This window comes from Petaurus breviceps, unplaced genomic scaffold (genome assembly GCF_028583685.1).
Source record: "Petaurus breviceps papuanus isolate PSGF00001 unplaced genomic scaffold, PetGlider_PUasm1.0 37, whole genome shotgun sequence".
NCBI classification, from domain to species: domain Eukaryota; kingdom Metazoa; phylum Chordata; class Mammalia; order Diprotodontia; family Petauridae; genus Petaurus; species Petaurus breviceps.
The window spans coordinates 99,359,942-99,379,136 of NW_027186296.1; the positions used below are offsets into that span (position 1 = coordinate 99,359,942).

The window sequence follows — 19,195 nt, forward strand, 5'->3', positions numbered from 1 at the left end:
TCAATCCTGACAATCATTTAGTTAGAGGAACTGAGTTCAAATACCTCTTCTAATGTTTCTTACCTGTGTGACTTAAGGCAAATTATGTAAGTTCCCTGGGCCTCAGTTTCCTCATCTGCAAAACATGGTTATGATAAAGTTTCCTTCTACATCTGGATCTTTATTTCTACAATATTTTGCCTTAAAAGAAAAATAATGTATTTCTCAAGCTATGTATTCAGGTCATTTTAAAGATTGTCCTTTATAACTTGCTACAGCAGTTGATATATTTTAGGACTTTTCTCAGTCTTTTTTTTTCTTTATTCCTAAATTCCTGGTATTGTGATGACCATTCCACCAACAAAGCCATCAACCATTCTTACCCTGTCCAAAATAGATTATCCAAAACGGTGACCTCTTCTCAACCATCTTCCCCCATCTGGAGACAAGACCTCCTGTAGAAATGTAAAATCTGGCAGGCTTTGGCACTCCCACAATTCCATTGTTTGCTCTCATTTAGGGAGGCCAAAGAAGGAGAAGGTGGAGGGGGGGGGTAGTTCAGGGGAGCACAAGGCTTTGAGATACTGAACACTAACAGATCATCCAGGACACATTGTGAAAGTCCTTTGTTTTCTCTCTGAAGTGTTCTATCCCCCAAACCCCTTTTCATCCTTTTCAGTCTTTGAAAGGCTTAGGCATCTGCTCTGCATAATGCTGGGGGAGGAATATTTAGGTTCAGGGAAACAAAAGCTCAAACAGTTAGAATTCCCTCCCTCCAAGACTAAGCCTCTAACAAGAAAAGTGCCCAGGATTGATTGCAAGGACACCACGCCATTCTGTCATGGGGTGGGATAGCAGAATGTCCTTTTCAGATAAAGTCTTCTGTTGTCTCTGCCTATTGGGGCTTGTTTACCCAGATAGCTTAAGCATGGAACTGTCTTCCCTCTTCCAGGAATTGGGAATTAAAGGAGTATAAGCCTATTAAAATACTAGGGCAATTTACCTTACCCCACAAGACAATAAAATGGAGATATCAACTGTGTATATGATGAGTGGGGGGAGGCAAATAGGGAATGTTAAATTGCAGTTTGCCTTCTACTGTCCTCTGAGTCTCAAGATTTCAGAACATCCATAATTTTGTCAGTACAAGTGCTTACAACACAAATGTAAGCCTGAGCACCTGTGGGACTCTGGACAAGGTCTTTAGGAATAACCCGGCCAAAAAGCTCATCCAGCTAGTGGACATTTCCCAGGGTGCAGTCCTTCTGTGGTCGGTCCTGTGTCCAAAGTCTTTCCAACTTGGAATAACCCACCACAACTTGGGTTTTTCTGGCTTTGCCCTTAAAACCCAGGGTCACTTCCTACCATAATGAGGCACTGGGGTACAGCAATATACTGTGGTTTTCAGTAGAGGATTCTCTGGTTACCTTATTTGGTTTTTTTAAAAGATCTCTGCTGGAATATGAATTGCAGGTATCACATCAGATGAACATAAAAGGCAAGACCTGTGAATCCTTAAAAGCCATTTGGGTCTCCTTCATTTCTCTTATTAGAAAATGATTATTTTTTAAAATCTGTGGGTCAAAGATCATCTTGAAAGGGTTTATTCAAGGATTAATGTCCAGTCTGGGACAGATGTTGGAGGTAGTTGAGAAAAAGGTCAAAGCAATAGAATCTGAAAGCATTCACAAATCCATTTGTAAACCTGAAGGGCTACTACTATCTAGGCAAAGGGGGGGGGAGGGAATAAGGAAGGGGAAACCCCTTGTCAGATCACAAAAACCCTGATGATTGAAGCAAGGGGCCAAGGAAGTAAGAAATTTTATTTGCTTGGTTGGGGAGGATAGAGAGAGAGAAAGAAAAGATAGAAGCTTGGGGATTAGCGCAAAGCAGAATTGTCAGGTAACTGTTTGAAATTTGATTTACCTAATTTTAGGGAAAAGATAGAACATTGAGGCAGAGATAATCCGAGATTGGGTGACTACTTTGAATAATCTGGATATTTCAGCAACCCTCCACTTCAAGGAGAGTGAGACCACAGATCCAGATCTAGAAGGAACAGCAGTAGCCATAGGGTCTAATTAACTCATTTTATAGATGAAGAACCTGGTGTCTATGGAGGTTAAGTGATTCATCTTAGGGTCACAGAAACAGTAAGCAACCAAAACAGTATCTAAATTTAAGTCTTGTGGATGCAGCATCAGCTGCCCTTGGTTCTGAGCAGAACCAAAAGCAAAAACCCTGAATCTTTATCAAGATTCCCCAAGGGCATAGATAGGAATTATACTGTGCGGAGTCCCCCTGGTTTCATTATCTGAACTTTGGCAATCTGTAATCCACTGCCTTCAATGGCAAAGGCCAATCCAAAATGTGTTAAATTCCTGGATAACACAAACACAAGCTAATAGTAAAGAGAGAGAAATTCACTGAAAGGAATTCAAAAGACTCTGTATTGGCCGTGTAATTTGGCTGACACATGGCAGATGAAATTGAATATGGAGTCATGTAAATTGGTTACAGAGCCCCAGTCCCGAAGTAGAAAGTGGGTAGAAATGATCAAAAGCAGAAGGGCTTAATAACAATAGACACCTTAATAAAAACAATTGTAAAAGCTGAACAACTGCCAGGAATTCGTGGATGTCTGAATATCGACGCTTACACAAGGAGACGGAAGCTGAATGCTAGGCAAAAAGATCGATTTTTTAGAATCCTGTCAGCGACAGCAACGTTTTTACAATTTGGGAGTGATCCATCATGCTTCAAGAGCAAAAATGCAGAGATCACAGCCAGAAAAGATTTCTTCAAGCACCTTCTGATAGCCCATGATTATATCTGTAATAGAATTACAGCATGACTGGATTAAAATTCAGGCCACTTACACGTGGACTCTGTGTTGTCGTGCCTTTTAAATTGTTGCAAACTTTTTTTGTTTACCAGGAATGGTGCAGTGGGTTAGCCTTGGATCTGCTCACACCTGAAGCTATCACAACCAGTTTCCCCACGCCTACTAACAATTGGGACTGATCCCTGGCTGAGTCCACTCAGCTGTCTACTTCCTGGGAATAAACTGCTAAACCATGTGAGATGAATTAACTGTTTGGGGCAATGCAATCTGATACTGTTAGTTACTTCTCAGGCCAGGTCTGGACAGGCAAATTGAAGTAGAAGGTAGTTCAGTGACCCAGATAATTCATAATGGGGTGGGGAGGGGAGGGTAGTGTTCGCTAGAGTGTATGTTTTATAGCTCAAAGCTAAACACTGGCTAATGTCCAGGACAGGGAAGAATAATGAGGGAATTCATGAATCAGTTTTCTACTCACATTCCTATTGTGAAAAATAATTATTATTTTCAATAAGACAACTGGTCATTGGCTAGATGGCCCAGTGGACAATAATAATAACTAACATTTATATGGGCAGCTAGGTGGCAAAATGGATAGTGTAGGGCCTGGACTCAGAAAGACTCATCTTACTGAGTTCAAATCTGGCCTCAGACACTTACTAGCTTTGTGATCCCGGGCAAGTCAGTTAACCCCGTTTGCCTTAGTTTCCCCATCTGTATAATGAGCTGAAGAAGGAAATGACAAACCGCTCCAGTATCTTTACCAAGAAAACTCCAAATAGGGTCATGAAGAGTCAGACAGGACTGAAAATGACCAAATAATAACCACAAATATAATTACAGCACTTTACATATTGTTTTTTTGTTGTTTGTTCCTTATAACAATCCTTGAAAATAGGTTCTATTATTATCCCCATTTTATAGATAAGGAAACTGAAGCTAATGAAGGCAAGGTATTTGGCCAACCTCACACAGCTCATAATCTGAGGCAGATTTTGAATTACTCAGTGTCTCACAGTTAGTGATTGAGGCAAGACTGAACTCAGGGCTTTTTGACTCCTAAGTGCAACACTTTATCCACTGAGCTGTCTGGATGCTTACTGGAAAAATTCAGGCTCAGAATGACTTTTAAAATCATAAAAAGAAATGATAAATAGAAGTCTGTATAGAATGATTTTACATGTATACACATATTTGTGTCTAATGGTAGCCATCTCTAGGGCAGGTTATTTGAGGAGAAAAAAAGGAAAAAAAATACATAATATCATTATTTATATATAAAAGCAATAGAAAATTGTACATAATAGATTTGCAGTTTCACTGTGATTTTTTTTATTATACTATGTTATGGAAATGCTTGTTCTGTTCCGTAAATTTAAAATTAAATAAATAAATAATTTAAGAAATATCAAGTGGCAGAAACGAAATTCTTCTGATGCCAAACCTAATCCATCATCAACACATGAAATTACTGGATAAGTCTATGAAACACAACATTGTATGAAATGAAAATGCACTTGAGGTGGGGGTAGGGGTGAGATGCAAACATAGTTTCATTTTCTTTCCATATTGTCACTAACAGCCTTAATAAAAGGCAAAATGCCTTCCTTAGAAGAAAATAGTACTGACAATCAGTTTAATATAATAATAAACTAATGTTCTTGCCTACCTAATTAGGAGAGTTTTAGCTATAATCTACTCATTTTCATATTTTTATTATTAAAAGGATGACAGTATGGATGGTGACTGCTATCAGAGTTGGGTAGAAAAGACCAAAGAGCATGGTTTAAATTAAACCTAACTTTGATCTGGTTTTTCTCTACTGCTAAGATCTGTGGCTCCTGCCACTGTGCATATGCCTGCCTTGTAAGACTGCCAGGTAACCCAAAGCTACTTTTTAGAAAGAGTATCCTCAGTCTTATTATGGAGGAGTCAGGAGGACCTGAGTTCAAATTTGACCTCAGACACTTACTAGGTGTATGACCCTGGACAAGTCACTTAACCTTGACTGCCCCAGAAAATTAAAAAAAAAAAAAAGATATGTGTAGCCCTGCCGTACTCTCTGCTGTTTTTTTTGTGGATATACTAGTCCCTGGATACAGTCTGAATTAAAGAAAGTATTCAGAGTAGCAGTGAAAGGGGGAGGTCAGAGGAGAGGAACTAGATTTGATATCAGAGAACCTGAATCCAAATCCTCTCTCTGCTACTAGACAGTTCTATGATCTCAAACAAGTCATTATGAGCCTCAATTTCCTCAGTAAAGTGAGAGAAATAGCTCCTACTGTAACTAACTCTTAGATTTTTTTGTGAGAATCAAGTGAAATAATGTTTGGAAAAGAAGGTTGTAAACTATAAAGATCTACACCAATAGAAGCTTTGTTATATTGCTGAACTGTGGTTTAGGGGGCACTTAAAGGGTCTTTTTCTCTGCTCCTTACTTTCAGATGTCCCTCTTCCAGTTCACCGTGGCAACCACTAGGGAATTCCACCTCACATATTTTCCACACATGTTCAGACTGAATTATACGGGCAATGCAGATAAAAGTCAATTTGGGGATGGAATGACCTGGATATATGCACATCTCTGACACAGAGATTTTGGCTTTATAGTATAGTAAAGATAACTATAAACTTCTTAAAGATTTAAGTTATCAGACATAGGAAAGGAATTTACTGCCAAAAAGAGTATTTACTTCTTTGAATTCACTATAGAATCCAGGCCCTGAAAATATAACTTAAAAAAAAAAACCCTAAGTAGTGACTTTGAAGCCAAAGATTTATAAACACTTTTAAAATATTTCATTAATGTACAGTGAATAGAGTACTTGCCCTGGAATCAGGAGGACCTGAGTTCAAATCCGGCCTCAAATGCTTAACACAAAAACTAGCCGTGTGACCTTGGGCAAGTCACTTAACCCCAATTGTCCTCCCAAAAAAATGTTTTTATTAATTCTCCTGCCAAGCATACAGAGATTTTGATGCATCACCAGTAGGCTTTTAGCAGAGCAGAATGGTGACAAAGGATAGAAAGCACAATGATTTGACCCAGCAGAGGTGGTCAGAAAACCATAAGGGGGACAAATTAGAAGAAGTGCTGTCAACTACAAAGAAATATAGGCCTTTGAGTAGGCATCAATAATACAGGGCAAAAAACTCTCTCTCTGCCTCTCCCCTATCCATCATTGCTAAATATTTTTGTTGTTGCTGAGTCATTCCAGTTACGTCCGACTCTCCGTGACCCCATTTGGAATTTTCTTGGCAAAGATACTGGCATGGTTTGCCATTTCCTTCTCCAGATCATTTAACAGATGAAGAATTAAGGCAAACAGGGTTAAGTGACTTGCCCAGGGTCACAGAGCCAGTAAGTGCCTGAGGCCGACTTTGAATTCAAGTGTGACTCCAGAGCTGGCACTCTGTCCACAGCACCCCTCACTGTGCAGTATTTGCTTGTCTACTGAAGCTTCAGGACAGCACATATTCTGGATAACAATAATAGCCCAGGTTCTAGGAGCAGGACAAGAATTTAAAGGAATTCACTCATCCTAATCCAGCTTGGTATAGGAACTTAGAGAATGGGGGTGGCAAAGTGGGGTGAGTCAAGAAGAAAAAAAATATGTGAAGGGCATTATAGAGTCTTTCTAACAAAACCAAAATTGAAAATGTGTTGATTAGACCCTATGGTGTATTGACCCTGGGCAAAGAGAGTAATAACATTTCTTCTTCCCCACCACTCTCCAGCCACAGCAGAGAAAGCCACAGTAGCAAATGATAGCCCCAAAAGATGACAGTAGCCATTCTGTTGTCCTTCATTCTCGAAGAGGACCATGACATTAGGAAGGTGATGCTTGCCATGACAAGATGCACCAAATGGTAAATTGCGAGTTATCATCTATGAAGGTGATACAGAAAAGCAGCGACAAGGAGGGCTAACGGATGCTACCAAGGGAACTGTGAGCGATGGAGTTTAAGGGCAGCAATGCTGAGAGGAGACAAGCCCTGAGTGGGGTTCCAGCAGTGCTCACCTTGTAATCAGAGCTGCCTGGGCTGCATCGCTTCCCCCACCAGACTGGCAGACTCTGGGAGATGATGCACTCCTTCATGTACAGGAGACTGAGAATGACTCTCCCTCCTCCCTAAAGAAACATTCTCCAGCCCTTATTTCTGGCTGGGTCATGGCAAGTAAATTCCTTTGAACTCTTCTCATGCTCTGATGGCTGTCATCAAGGCCACATCAATTACCTTGAAACGTAAATAAGCCTTAAGGAAAACCTTAGTAACTGCAGAAGCTTGCCTTATATCCCTGCCATCAAAGAAAAAGTTACTGTACTGCCTTTGGCACCAGATTTGGGGTCAGAAAACCTGGATTCAAATTCTGGTTATGCTATTTTCTACCTGTCAGAACCTACATGAAATGCTGAATTCCTCTGACCCCCAGTTTCCTCCTGAAGAAAGGGATAGGACTACCTAGTGACTGAAGTACCTCCAGCTCTAAATCCTATGATCATACTTAGTTTTACTGGCAGAACAAAGATAAACAGTCATCTAAGGACCTCTACAGTCATCTTTCCTTTCTAATCTTAACCTCCAAAACTTCCCTCCATGTGACAGAAGATTATTTGCCATCCCCAATCATGAATCGCTCTTTTCTACCACTGCACCATTGCCCATATCCCTCCCTCTACCTGAAATGGCCTTCTTGTCCCTCTGCCCACACACTCAAAATAATCTATAAGCAAAGGCATTAGAATCAGAGTTTCAAAGACAATAGATTAAGCTTTGGCCCTATGCTCTCCACATCTCCATCTATCGAAATAATAACCAGCATTTATCCAGTTCTTTAAAAATACCTCATTTGACCCTCAAGACAGTCCTCTGAGGTCAATACTATTAGTATACCCCCTTTTCTTCTTCTGGAAGAAAGGGGGTAAATAAAGGTAAAGTAATTACCCAGTCACAAAGCTGGTAAGGGTGTGAGGCTGGCTTTGAACTCAGGTCTTCCTGATTCCAAATCCAGCATTCTATTTACTGCACCATCCAGACACCTCTTTTAAGAACTAGTGTAAAAATATACCACATCAAATCACAGAATGACAAAAGCTGAAAAATGGGCCCACAGGCCGGCTGGTGCAGTTTTTGACTGATGGGAAACCCCCACACATCATCCTTGATCAATAGCCAGTGACTCCTTGAACACCTCCAGTGGGTAGGAACCTATTAATTCCTAAAGCAAACCATTCCACTTTCAAACCACTCAGATTGTTAGAAAGTTCCTTTCTATAATTTCTACCCATTGATACTAATCCTGCCTTTCTGAGTAAATATCTATTGAATGAATGAATGGTTTCTTGAGGCATGAGGGGGCAGGAGGAATAATTATCATAAAGTTTTGCTCATCTTAATCTGGGACCTAAACATTTTAGGGGAAAATTTCTTTCCAAGTGCTCTAAACTGAAACATCTGAAGTTAAATTTTATAATGAAATGCCTTTCAAAGACCACCTGGGCTCACTTATCACTTTAGAGAAACTTAAAATCCTGCCATATCCTTTCTTCTGATGGGTTTTTCCAAAGATCATTTTTTTCCCCTTTTGACTTTTTTCAGATAAAATACTTTTCATTTAATACTGGTGTCTTTAAACATTCATAAATGCTGATTCTAATGCAAAACTGCTGCCAAAAACTTCACCAGGAACTTCAAATTTATGTGAACAGAAAGAGGTGTTTGATCCCATTGTCATGTAATTAGGAATCTTTCAGTAAGACAATTACTTGACACAATAATTCTGAGATGCACCAATCAATACATTCCACTTCTGAGAATGGAGGTTTCCATACTGAGCCTTAGTGTCAGACCAGCTTTGTGTTAAATAACACAATCTTCTATAAATGGTCATTAAAGGAGTGGGGAGGGGCAGCTATGTGGTGCAGTGAACAGAACACCTACCCTGGAGTCAGGAGGACCTGAGTTCAAATCCAGCCTCAGAAACTTAACACAAAAACTAGCCATGTGACCTTGGGCAAGTCACTTAACCCCAATTGCCCTCCAACAAAAAAAAAAGCAAAAAAAAAATGAATGTTAAATATAGACTTTAAATGTAATTGGAAAAAATAAAATATATTAGAAATAAAATAATCAGGTTTAAAAAAAGATTTACTGCTGTTTAGTTGTATACAGCTCATCATGACCCCATTTGGGTTTTCTTAGCAAAGATACTGGAGTGGTTTGCCATTTCCTTTTCCAGTTCATTTTACAGATGAGGAAATTGAGACAAACAGGGCTCTGTAACTTGCCCAGAGTTATATAGCTAGTAAGTGTCGGAGGCCAGATAAGTCTTCTTGATTTCAGGTACTGTACTCTAACCACTGAGCCATCTAGCTGCCAAGATTTGCAAAGTGCTTTATGTAGACCATATAGTTTGAGCCTCATGGACAACCTGTGAGTCAAATACTCAAAGAATTATTAATCTCCAGCTTCAAAATGAGGGAATTGAAGGTCAGAGAGGTTGTAACTTGCCCAGGGTCACAAAGGGAATGTCAGAAGTGGGGTGTGCACCCACCTTTTCCTGGCTCCAAGTTCAGTACCTGATCCACTATGCTTCTGTCTGAATTGCCCTTTTGATGCAGTAGAGCATAATAAACAGAGTAGGAATCAGAAAATATGGGTTCTCATCTAAAGCCTTGCCACTCTCTTGCTTTGTGACTTTGGATAAGTACCTCCTGGTCTCGGTTTCCTCATTGATTAAAAATAAGAGGGGCAGAATAGAAGATTCCTAGGATCCTTCAAGTTATAGGGTTCCATTATTCTATCTATTGATTTATGTCATCAAATCTCATTGATAATTGTCAAGAAAATCATTTTCCAGAAAATAAGCCTTGCTCAGATCACCACCTATAAAATATCAACCAATCAATAAACATTTATCAAATGCCTACTATCAAGGGAGACAATATGTACATAAACATATACAAAATATATTCAAGATAAATTTTGGGTGTTGAACAGAGGCACATAGCTGAGGGTCTTTGAAAAGACTCCACAAAGAAGCTGTCACTTCAGCAAAGTTTTGAAGGAAACAAAGGATTGTTAGAAGTCTTGGGATTGAGGTGAGATTATATTCCAGGCATGGGGTAGGGCTAATACAAAGATAGAGAGGTAAGTGATGGATGTTATGTGTGAGGACCAGCAAGGAGGGTAATATACTAAATTGAAAAAGTAGGTCAAGACTATTTGTGAAGAGCTTTAAAAACTAAAGAAATGAGTTTAGATTCTATTCTGGAAACAATAAGGAATGTGATGTGTAAAATGTTTGAGAATCATTTTATTAATCATTCTAGCAATAATTAATAAAAGGGATCTGTGACACTCTCACATGACAAAGACCCCTCCTGAAACCCACTCAATGTTTATAAGCCCTCAGAAGAATAGGTGTTCCTGAGGGTGACAACTGACTCTGATTTATTAACAATTAATGGGAAGACTGAATAATATGAGAGGTGGGCTTATTCTAATGAGGGGTATGTGGACTCTGAGCACTCCATCTGGACAAAGAGACTTATCTCTTTATCTAGACTAACCCCCCACCTAGGGCAAACTAGATAAAAGGGGGTCCACTTCTGCTCTGACCTGGATGAGTAGAACATAATGGGTAAGAATTCACCCGAAATTAAATTCTTGTAAGGTTCTCTAGTTGGGTGGGGCAACAGCTCCAAGATTTCTTCTCATCAGCCTCCCTGCCCTTTAGAAAATGAAGCTTTGATCTAATTTCCCAATGAGGAAGGGGAAAATCCTGAATCTCACCAATATTTGGTTATTTAATAATATTTTCTCTCATGAGCCAGTAAAGTTTGTTAAGGATGGAGGGGTGGGATGTGCCATAGGCAGACCTGTACTTTAGGAAAATCGCTTTGATAGCTATTGGAGGATTGATTAGAAATGGGAGAGACTTTAGATAGAGAGGCCTATTAGAGATTATTTTAATAGTCCAGATGATTCTGAACTAGAGTGGTGGCTATGTTAATTGATAGAAGGAGGAAGATAAGAGAAAGACTTTGTGGAGGTAGAATTATTCTCTTATCAGATCTTCCACTTTCATTTTATGGGACTGTTTAATCAATTCATTGGCTAAACATCAGAGGAGGGATTTGAACTCAGACCCTTTGGCTTACATTTTTCTCCATTTGTTTCTTTTCCATTGATTTTTATCTTCTTTCTTTATCATCAGCACTTTATCTCTGTGATTAGTCCACTAGCACTAACTTGATAAATATCAAATCTATTACAAAAGATTCTCACTTTGCTCCTATTTAATTATCCTATATATAGTTTGTAAAGGGTTTAACATAGTGCCTAGAACATAGTAGGACCTTAATAAATGCTTGTTGTCTTATCCTTCCCTTCCTCTATGCAAAATTCCATGATTTTGTTTAAATTATTCATTTTCTCTTTTTCTTAATTTATTCATGTTTCCCATAATGTTTTGACCTTTCCCTCTGATGAGCATGTGCTTTAAAATCCTCCCTCCCCACTCAGTCTTTTAGGTTAAGTAACATTCTTCTTTGGTGCCCTTTCCCAAAAAGTATTCATGATTTTTTTCATCCACTTTGTTCATATTCCTTTTTAGTCTATATTCCCATTCACGGGTTATAATTGTTCATGTTCCTTCATTATTCTCCCTGTGTGCCTGATGAGCAATAGAGCCACTGGAGTACCCATTTTGACTTTCTTCTTTATCTCTTTTCTGTGTCAATGCATTAATGGATCTAGTTCCGTCCTCTCATCCCCTTCTTTACTCATTTGTTTGTTTAATTTTTGTTTTCTTTCTCACAAAGTCTTCTACTTTGCTCCATTCTTAGAAATAGCTTTTCATCAGATTTCCAGGTCACACGACCAAGAAGATTGTGAATTACTTTCTTCAGAACCCCATAGCAATAATGATAATGGAATAAAGCATCCTATGTAGAACAATTACAGGTGGATCTATAACACATTTTTAAAAAGAGAACATGGAAAAGGAAAACACTTTACAAATTAACAGATGATTCAAATGCTTAAAGTATTCAGTCAGCACCCCTCCCTCCCCAAAGGAGACTCCATGAGCCAACAACAGAGAGACAAAGAAAACTCATGTACTGGTACCTGGGGCACACCTTTAAGGGCCTCCCTGCTACTGAGAATCTGTCATCACCCCTGACCCCCAATACATGGTAGGCATTGATTCTGCCCAACCATAAAGGAGGCATATTGAACTGAAAGCATACTGCCTTCTTATTGCGGAACTGCCCTAGGTTAGGGATCCTCAAGGTTGCAGGAACTTTTCCCATAACATCCACCCCAAGTTGCAAAATATGGTAAAAAAGATTACTCTGTTGAACAAGTACAAAGAAAAGAGAAGAGGCAAAGTTAGTCAACAAGAATTTATTAAGTGCCTACCAATTTGTCATGCACTGTGTGTGCTAAGTGCTACAAATACAAAGAAAGGGAAAATGACAGTCATGCTCTCAAGGAACTCAGTAAAATTGGAGAGAAAACATGAAAATGATAAATGTACCAGCAAGATATATACATAATAAATTGGAGAGAATCAACAAAGGGAAGACTCTATTATTATGTGAGATAGGGAAAGGTTTCTTAAAGAAGATGGAGCTTTACCTTTAACTTGAAGGAAGTCAGAGAGTCCAGGAGGTAATTCCAGACTTGGGGAATAAAAGCCAGGGAAAATCCCCAGAGCTAAGAGATGGAATGCTGTGTGACAGGGATAGCAAGAAAGCCAATCTCACTGAGGTGCAAAATACTTGGAAGAGAGTACAGTGTAAGAAGATTGGAAAGGTAAGAAGGAGCCAGATTAAAAAAGGTTTTAAATGCCAAATAAAGAATTTTATTCGTGATCTTACAGGCAATGCAGAGCCGCTAGAGTTTCAATCATGTTATCAAACAAAACAAAAATAAAAATTCATAATATCAATCAAGATCAATGAGGAAACAAAATTATGTTGAATGGAACCAAAGATGATGAACCAATGTCAATATTAAATATACAAGCACCAAATGGTATGCTGTAAAGGGACCCTGCCCCGCCCCAGGGGCGGAGAAGAAGACTAGTATAACCAGGAGCCCATATATGGTGATAAATGCTGTTGGGACTGATGATTGGGCGAGAAGGGTCGGGAAGGGCTATAAAGGCCCTAGGGCGGAAGTAGAGGGGAGACGTGAGACGCGAGACGCGGGACGCGGGACGCGAGACTGTAATCAGTGGAGAATAAACACCCCCCAAAAACTCCCTCCGCTCTCTGTCTGGTGATTGTTCCCCTCAAGGGGCCGGTGACGACCGAAGACCCGGATATGGGTAAGTAGAGGACCGTAGGGCAGGTGAGGATTCCACGGGCAGAGGGACCCCGGCAGTATGCCATCTAAATTCTTATAGAAATATTAATTGAATTGCTGAAGGACATGGAGAGTAGTACAATAATCATTGGTGATTTTAATGTTATTCTCTTAGAACTACAAAAATCCAATGGAAAGATCAACAAATGTTAAAGAATGAGGAAAAAATTATTGGGTATTTTAAAACTAAAAGATGTAAGGCATCATCTAAAAGGAAAAATTAAAGAAGATACTTCTATTTCAGTACCACATCATACCAATACAAAAATAGATTATGTTTTAGGTCATAGAGAAATTGCAAATGATGTTTTAAAGCAGAAATACTACATATATAGTTTACAGACCATAACGCAATAAAAATAACCATCAATGAAGGAAGCAGAAGATAGGTCTAAATGTAGACTTAATGATAAAATCTGGGATGATGAATAGGTAAAAGAACAAATCATAAAGCAATTAAAAACTGTGAATGAAGTCAAGAAGTAATACATATTACCCACAAGTCTGTTCTCTTCCTTTTTCGTTCAGCCAGCCAAGATGCCAAAAAGGAAGAAGGCCAAGGGGAAGAAGGTGGCTCTGGCCCCTACTGTAGTAAAGAAACAGGAGGCAAAGAAAGTTGTCAATCCTTTGTTTGAGAAGCGTCCCAAGAACTTTTGCATTGGTCAGGACATCCAGCCCAAAAGAGACCTTATGCAATTTGTCAAATGGCCTCGGTACATCAGACTGCGGGGTCAACTATCTATCCTTTATAAGCATTTGAAGGTTCTGCCAGCAATTATCCAGTTCACCCAGGCTTTGGATCGTCAGACAGCTACTCAACTACTTAAACTGGCTCACAATTATAGACCCAAGACAAAGCAAGACAAGAAGCAAAGGCTGCTGGCTGGGGCTGAACAAAAGGCTGCAGGCAAAGGAGATGTCCCCACCAAAAGACCACCTGTCCTCAGAGCAGGTGTTAACACTTACTACCCTGGTGGAAAACAAGAAAGCACAGGTGGTAGTGATTGCACATGACATGGACCCCATTGAGCTAGTGGTCTTCCTACCTGCCTTGTGCCGAAAAATGGGGGTCCCTTACTGTATTATCAAAGGTAAAGCAAGACTTGGTCACTTAGTTCACAGAAAGACCTGCACAAGCATTGCCTTCACACAGATTAACCCTGAAGATAAGGGAGCCCTGGCTAAGCTGGTGGAATCAAAACCAATTATAACGACAGATATGATGACATTCGTCGTCACTGGGGTGGCATGTTCTGGATCCAAAATCAGTGGCTTGTATTGCCAAGCTGAAAAAGGCAAAAGCTAAGGAACTTGCAACCAAATTGGGTTAAATATGTATTTGGTTTTTCCCTACATAAAAATAAAAATTTAAACAAAAAAAAACTGTGAATGATCATTATGAAGAAATAGTACATACCAATTTTGAGAATGAAGGAAAAGTATTTGCTATTAACAAGTTGGATTTATACCAGAGATTCAAAATGGTTTGAAATTATTTTTAAAATGAACAGAATTAATCATGTTAAAAATAACAATAAAATAACTCACATAATTATATTAATAGATACAGAAAAAAAAAACGATTTTAACAAAGCACACTACTCATTTACGCCCAAATAAAACAACAATTTCAAAGAATAGGCAGATGGATTTTTTTTCAAACATGACCAAGAAGTATCTATCTAAAAACAAAAGCTAGCACTACATGTTATAGGGAAGCTCTCCCCCAAATAAAGGAACAAAACAAAGCTGCTCTGCTGTTGCCCAATGTATTCCTAGAAATGATAGCAATATCAATAAGGCAAGAGAAATTTAAAAATAGATTCAAAGAGGATGAAAAATTATTTCTCTTTGTTATTGACAATGCTTTGCATAGAAAATTGTGGGGATTTAGCAAAACACCTCAATGAGATAATGAATAATTTCAGTAAAGTAGTGAACTATGAGGTAAACCCATAAAAATCAAATTCATTTTTATATATTAATAGCAAAGTCCAAAAGGGAATAATAGAAAGGGAAACCCCACTTAAAATAAATTAATTTTTAAAACATCATTTTATTTTTTCCAATTACATGTAAAAAATACTATATCAAACATACTTGATGTCTATAAATATATAGTTGTGAAATAAACTTTTAAAAAAAGAGAGAATACCTTAAATAACTGGAATAATCTTCAGTGTTCATGCTTAGTCTTTGCCAATGTAATAAAAATGACTATGTTACCAAAATTAATTTACTTGTTTAGTTTTATATCAAACTACCACATGAATATTTCGTAGACATATGTAAAATTCATGACAGCAACAAAAATATGTTAAAGGTATCACAGAAAGATGACCATGCTCATACATTGTTGAGGGAACTGTGAATAATTATTCCAGTTTTCTTAAAAGGCAATTTGGAATTTTGCTAAGAAAGTGACTGAGATGTCCACACATGAGAGAAAATTATAAAAATGATATTTTTTAAAAGAAAATATCCAAAGACACCAATATTTATCACAGCACTTTTTGTAGTTGAAAAGATCTCAAACCAAAGAAGTTGCTCAACAGTTTGGGAATGCCTAGACTCATTACAGTACATAAATGTAATGGAATATTATTGCACTGTAAGAAACGATGAAAATGGCAACTGGAGAGAAGCCTGGGAAAACATAGGTGAACTAAAATAGAATTAAGAAAGCAGAACCTGGAAAACAATCTACACAATTAATTTTAAAGTGTAAAGGGAAATCATAACAAAAATAACAGTCAAACAATAAAAATGAATGCTACAAAATTATAATGACCAAGCTTGGCCCCAGAGAATAGATAGAAGTCACCTCCCCGCATTTCTTTGCAGGTATGGGAAGCTATGGGCATTGAGCAAATATAATACCAGACTTTCTCAACATGTTGGTAAGTTTGACTGAACTTTCTCCCCCACCCATATTTTTTATTCTTCATTCTAATGAATGTGGGAATAAGGGAGAAAAGATATACATTGGGAAATGTAGGTGATTTAAAAATTAATTCCTTGACAGACTGCACTCTGGGTGTCCTCTACCATGCCTTAGAATAGATCTTCTTCCAGAAGCCTTCCTCCAGCCCTAGAATGCAAACAGTGGAAGTATCCTCTGTCCCTAGGGCTTGTCCCTTTGATTGGAACCCAGAACCACCACCTAAGTGATGGGGAAGGTACACAGGTGTAATGGTAATGGGAATTTGAAGAACTTCCGTACTTTGAAAATATTCCCTGACCCTTAATAGGCTACATGTAGTCACATGGAGCCTTTAGTTGGAGGAGTTTGTTCAAGTTTGTTCAACACATTGAGAAAGTCTGGTATTATATTTGTTCAACGCCCATAGTTTCCCATACCTGCATTCAAGCAGAGTCCACAGGAAGCTGGGAGTTAGAGCAGCTAGACAGTGGGAGAGAGAGGATGCACCTGGGGAGACAGGTAGGCTTGTGAGTGTTTGCTCCTTGCTGTGAAAGCTAGGCTTGTAGGTGTTTGTTTGTGGGAAGGCTAAAGGTTGGTGTGACTTTATGCCGTGCTGTAATGTATTAACTTCTTTGTTACTATGAGGGATTTGACTTTCTGGTGTTGGGATTTGGTTTTCTAGTGTTTGAATAAATGTTTTGCTTCTGTCTTATATATGGAGAGTCTGTTACATTTTGTGATTGAGAGCTATACGGACATATTTACAATTGCCATCAGTGCTGTGAATATTGCGTTGGTACCATACCAGGTCAATTGTGTCTCATTCTGTTCCTGTCCTTCCTCTACCATACACCCCACCACACTCCATGCTGGCTAGGTACCTTTGTCCCCTACTCCTTTTCAACTCCCTTTCATATGTCTTCCCCATTACAATGTGAGCTACCAGAGGTCAGGGACTATTTTATTTCTAAGTATCTATGGATAGTTTCTTTTTATAAAAAAAATCATTTTATTTCTATTTGTTTATATTCCCAATGCATACCACAGTGCCTGGTACATAGTAAGCCCTTAATATATTCTTGATGACTGACTGAAAAACAAAAGATATCAATGGAAGTTTATTTTTAAAAATCTATTCATGAAGGAAGCAGTGATTGTTGGAGGGAATCACTCTGTCTCCCAAGTAATGAGGCAGTCTTGCCCCTCCCCATTACCATGATCCACTCATTGCTTTTAAAGAAAGTATAATCCAACTTTGGATCTAGGTTTTACCTACCACCATGGGTACTGACTGCCTCTGGAACCCATACATCCCTCTCCTTAAGCAGAATGTAATCTAGGGAAATCCAGCTCCTATTTGTAAAAGTTTTGTGCCTATTTGCCCCCAGAAAAGCCCATCATAAGGCTCCTTTCACTCACAAAAGACACATGCCACATCCCCCTTACTATTACAATGTACTTCAATGGCACCTTTTCATTTCCCCTTTAAGGGAAAAATTATCTTCAATCCCTTCCATTCCCTAGTCTTACCCCTACTCTCTCACAACACCCTATACTTGATAAAAGAAGAATCCACTGTTTCTTCTCTGAGGACTGCCATGTGGTTAGTGGTACAACTACAAGAACTCTCTGACTCTTGCCTCCCCTCTTCCTGCTTAAATAGTGCTGTTTCCCAACAAAAGATAAAGATTCGTTTACAAGAAAGTGTGTGATTTAGTCCATGAAGTATTAATTTAGTTCTTCTTCCTTCTCTTCTCCTGATTTTTTAAGATTCCCTTAAATCTTTAGCTTTTTTTCCATTAATAATTTTTTCTTTCTCTTAATCTTCAATCCAATTTTTTTCCATTGAAAGATAGCCTAGTAGTCACTTAACCCCAATTGCCCTCCAAAAAAAAGATAGCCTAGAAACAAGAGCTAACTGACTCCAATGCTTAGTTATTTCTTGATAATTTTAATTGCCTTTACTATGCCTTATCTAAAGGTATCTGTTTGCCTCTGGTGGTTTTTTCAAGGATTGCCTCAAAAGTCTTTCCTTGGATGAAGGTTCATTTGTTTCCAATGATAATTAGGCTCCATTTTGCAGCACATATTATTTTGGATTGCATCTTAAATTCCTTCACTTTCTGGAATATCCATTCCTTTCTCTGGTTTTTCGTGATTGCAAAGAAATTGTCCGTTATTCAAATTGGCATTCCTTCAAAACTGATTGCTTTTCTCCTGGCTGCTTGCAAAATGTGTTGTTTCGCATTGAAATCCTAAAATGTAACCACTACATGCCTTATAATTTCAAGAGTGGGGTTTTTCTCTGGTAGCAATCTGTAGATTCAATCAGTACTTTAGTGTCCATATGTAAAAGTTCTGCGTAGTTTTCTTGTATTATTTTCTATGGTGTGGTGTTTTTAATTTATCTAGTTGTTGATTTTTTTTTTTCTGGCAGACCTATGATATTTAAGTGTTTGGGGGGGAGGGGTTTCCCCCTCCAGTAATCCTGTTGTCCAAGTCAATTGCTTTGACTTGTTTAGAATTCAAATATTCTTTCAAAGTTGTTTTTTCCTCTCTTTTGCCAAATTTTCTTTCTCTTCTATATTTTTGGTTCCAAATGTGTCTTTCTCTTTCCAGAATCTTCAATACTTTGGAAATAGTCTCCATCTTGTATTCTAAGTTTTCTACTCTGTGCTTATCTTTGTTAATTGTTTTAAGGATTCTAATTTACAAACTAATTTCCATACTTTTAATCATTTTATTTCTCTTTTGAATGTTTCAGGAATTCAAATTCCCTGGGCACTCAATAGAATTTTCTTTTTCAATAGAAGTTTTTTGTATATTTTTTCAGTATGGTCTTATTCAATGTGTTTTGGCCTTTACCATTCTTTTCTTTTCTTTTTTTTACCACTCCTGTATTTTATGAGCCTTACTCTAGTTTTCCTGTTTGGGCTCTTGGCTTATGCAGAGCAGCCTCTTCAGCATTTTGTCCTTCAGCCTTTTTCTTGTGTTCTCACTACTTTGTCTCTGGCTTCCTTTTTATCTTAGATTTTTTTTTTCCTCCTTGCATTGCTATGGCATGCTCTCAT

The 19,195-nt window shown here is 38.3% G+C and overlaps 1 long non-coding RNA gene and 1 pseudogene across 2 annotated transcripts in view; one reads left to right on the forward strand and one right to left on the reverse strand.

The window, feature by feature from the left end:
• LOC138169563 (uncharacterized) overlaps positions 1–12,618 on the reverse strand; it is a 153,978-nt gene extending 141,360 nt beyond the window's left edge. For both annotated transcript variants that reach the window (XR_011170391.1, XR_011170390.1), the window contains exon 1: positions 12,470–12,618. This is a non-coding gene — a long non-coding RNA (uncharacterized lncRNA). The remainder of the gene's footprint in view (positions 1–12,469) is intronic.
• A 376-nt stretch (positions 12,619–12,994) lies between these two features.
• LOC138168681 (large ribosomal subunit protein eL8 pseudogene) lies at positions 12,995–14,532 on the forward strand (annotated as a pseudogene).
• Positions 14,533–19,195: the final 4,663 nt, after the last annotated feature.